Source organism: Schistocerca piceifrons, chromosome 1, assembly GCF_021461385.2.
Source record: "Schistocerca piceifrons isolate TAMUIC-IGC-003096 chromosome 1, iqSchPice1.1, whole genome shotgun sequence".
NCBI classification, from domain to species: Eukaryota; Metazoa; Arthropoda; class Insecta; order Orthoptera; family Acrididae; genus Schistocerca; species Schistocerca piceifrons.
The window spans coordinates 395,996,421-396,000,221 of NC_060138.1; the positions used below are offsets into that span (position 1 = coordinate 395,996,421).

The 3,801-nt window shown below is 48.7% G+C and overlaps 1 pseudogene; it reads left to right on the plus strand.

Annotated features, from left to right (window-relative positions):
* The first annotated feature begins 2,507 nt into the window (after positions 1-2,507).
* Positions 2,508-2,720, plus strand: LOC124720694 (annotated as a pseudogene).
* The last annotated feature ends 1,081 nt before the right edge of the window (positions 2,721-3,801 follow it).

Consider the following 3,801-nt stretch of genomic DNA (forward strand, 5'->3'; position numbering starts at 1 on the left):
TTGTGCCATTCCAGCACTAATCGAAGTGCTAGGTTTTCCGGCCTGTTAGGAGACCGCTTCTGCAAAATGTGCGAGGAGATTTTTGCTGGTTGCGAGCTACCCGCCGATTTTCTAGCTGTACGTATTGGCTTTAATCCAAAGGTCACAGGTCACTGATGGACTAAAGACGTACGTCCCATCACCATTCTTAACACTGATTATAAGTTGGTGGCACGAAGTGTGGCTTCACGTCTTAAACAGGTAATGAATAAGGTATTTTGTCCCACTCAATCATGTGGCGTTTCGAATCGAACCACCTTCACCGCTGCTTCTATATACCATGATGCTGTCTTACTCACCCACCGCCGACGCTCGAACCCCGGCTGCAATTGATCCCTAGATTTCGCCGGTGCCTTCGATAGGGTCTCCCATCCTTACCTGCTGGCCGTTATGTAGCGGATGGGTTTCGGGGAGCACTTCATAAGAGTCATCCGGCACTTCTTGGAAGGGAGCAAATTCCACAATCATTGTGAACGGCTGCAGATCACGACCAATTCCCATCAGACGATCAGTTCGACAAGGGTGTCCCTTGTCAGTGTATTTTATCGCTTTGGCGCTGGACCCCATGCTGCGTGACATCGAACAGATGGTCGATGGTGTTCCTTTCCCAGGCGTCCCCTTCCGCAGTGCGGCATACGCGGATGGTGTAGGTGTGTTTGTAGCAAACGCCAGGGACATCGATTCGGGTCGCCGAGTCCTCTACGTTTATGAACGAGCATCTGGTGCCATGTTAAAATCCAACAAAATGGTGCTAATCCCACTAGGACCACGATCATTGACCATCGAACGCCCATGCTACCGGATTGTAGGGGAACAACGTATCTTGGGTCTTGAGGTGACTGCCTGTCCGCAGTTCATGTTAACACTCACGTGCAGGCGGATTCTCACGCGCATCAGAGGACTTTGCGTGAGTCACACTGATCAACGACTCGACCTCCATCAACGAATCCAACTGATTAATACTTACATCCTATCACGGGCATGGTATGTAGCACAACTCCTTACGCTACCGAAACAAACCAGCAGAGCCATCTCACAAACAGTATATTGCCTATTCTGGCGGCGTGCACTATTCAAAGTTGATGCACAGACTTGTACACTGCCAAAAGTCGATAGTCGCCTTGGACTCATTGACTTTCCCCGCAAATGTTCGGCAATCCTGATTCACCGTATCGCCACTTTGCGTGAGATTGACCCAGGTGGGACAACAGCGGTGCTTTCCGACCGTTATCGCCCACAATCGGCGCGTGTACCAGTATGCTTGACACATATTCCATTCCGGATGACGACAGTCAAGGACTATTACCTCAATCAAAGTTACATCCTAGCAGTGGCCACCGACAAGGCACGCACATCGAAGCGCCTTTACTAGGCGCTTCGAGGCCAGCTCACACCACACAAATTGGAGGACAGACGACCGTCGGTCATCTGGCACCACGCTTGGGCTAATATCAACCACCTAGCCCTTCAAACAGAAGTTTCAGCGCTATGGTATCGCGTTGTAAACAATTTAATACCCACTAATCATCGCCTGGCGGCCATCCTCCTATGGCCGTCGGTTGCTTGCGGCCGATGTGGTGACGTAGGCACCAGAGAGCATCGTCTCCTATGCCCTCACGTCACAGAAGTGTGGGACCTTGCACGTGTGCTATTAACGCTGATCGGTGGGACTACACTGGACTATGTGTCAGTCGACTGGTTCCTTACCCCTGATATTCAGACCAACCCCCGAACACGACGTAACGCAATGGTGTGTCTCTTGGGCCAAACCATTTTCACGATCTATGACCTTTACCTCGGAGATGCTGTCTCTTTCATGGACTACCTTTGGAGCCAGCATCGCCTGGCGGAATCTGACCGGAACTATACCATTACTTTTGCAAGATTTCTTAAAGTTGCAATGGTTCATGGTTATCAAAAGATGTTCCGGGCTAACTAAGGCACCTCGTATAAGAATTGCCTGAGTGTACCCCTGGATCTTTGTCACTCGGACTTTCATACTACCCTTGACTTACCCATACCCCAGATTTTATATTGGCCTTCTGGGCATCACTAGAGTAGACTGTTCTGTGATACTGATAATATGGAAATTGGTAACATGCGAATTGTGTGAACCTTGTATGAAAAATTATTGGAAAATTGGAAAACGCATAATCTATCTTAGAGGATTATTACTTTGTTAATTCTATGGGCGATGGGATTATCTCGCCAGTTCGTTTGAGTGTGCTGCCGTCGCTGTTTTTTTTATTTTGCCTTCATTTCTGTCTTTATTTATTTCTTTCTATTTAGTTTTTAAAATCATCACTTGCCTCACACCTGCAGAGGGAGGTGTGTTTCTGAGTAGTGTGTCGTCGCCCCCTGAGGCATAGCAGAGTATGCCTCCGCTTTTATTTTCGGTTTATGGCAATAAGTCTTGCTACTAACAACACCCTGCTTTACGTGCTGCGTCGACACTAGAGGATGGCGGCATTTTTGGAGAGGAAAAGGTAGGGCTATAGGGGAGGTAGGAGGGAAAAAAAGTGTAGTATCTGTTCTTATCAGCTTAATATCTGATACGTCCTGCATCACACGACCAGAATATTAAACTCATTTTTGGCTTCTGACGGAGTGCTAGGGGCTTGATCCACCTCTGTCGCGGGTTGGCCCGGCATTGCAGTACCGCCGGGATCGGCCCACCTAAAATTAATTAAAACACAGCCTGAAATGGGTTAACATTCTGCAGTGATCAGATATTCCGCTGGTAGCAAAACTTGTCGTAGTTGTTGATGTGCCCAGTAGTTAGTTGCTTACACACCACGATTTCTTTTAATTAATTTAAGATTATCTTAAGTAATTTTTTTTTTTTTGCGGTTAGCCGGACCGCACTTGCAGCCGCATTACGCTAGGCCAGTAATTTATGGGGGCACAAGACAGTGCCTTCGGATGCCTCGTTAGCGTCTCTTATGGTCTGGTCACAGATAATTTTAATTAAATTGTTTGGAGTTATAACCTTAGCTCCTCGCGAACGTCGTCGTCGTCGCCGCTGCACGCACGCAGAATACGTGTGTACACACGCACACACACATATGCAGTAGGCGGTGGACGACGTAAGCACTCGGCTAGGTGTAGCTCGCGCCAGTATAGCTCGCACCGGCCTGACGCTGCTGTGGGGCGGCCTCACGGCATCTCCACTGCCCTGGCAGCTAGCGACGTTCAAATAGGAGTCGCAGTTTACTCCTCGACATGGAGGGTAGTACTGGGCTGTTGACGAGTGCTCTCGTATATTGTCGTTCCTTCCGGCACTTGCTTTTGCGATGTTTTCGACGGTCGCCTGTTGCCATATCAGCCCGCACCACCGTATGTCACTCCCTCATGTGGAACGCACACGCTGCAAGCATTTAGGCCCTGACACTGCGGTTTTTCATCTCTGGCGGTACTCCGCAAGGATACCGCCCTTCGATTGTGCCATTCCAGTACTAATCGAAGTGCTAGGTTTTCCGGCCTGTTAGGAGACCGCTTCTGCAAAATGTGCGAGGAGATTTTTGCTGGTTGCGAGCTACCCGCCGATTTTCTAGCTGTACGTATTGGCTTTAATCCAAAGGTCACAGGTCACTGATGGGCTAAAGACGTACGTCCCATCACCGTTCTTAACACTGATTATAAGTTGGTGGCACGAAGTGTGGCATCACGTCTTGAACAGGTAATGAATAAAGTACTTTGTCCCACTCAATCATGTGCCGTTTCGAATCAAACCACCTTCACTGCTGCTTCTATATACTGTGA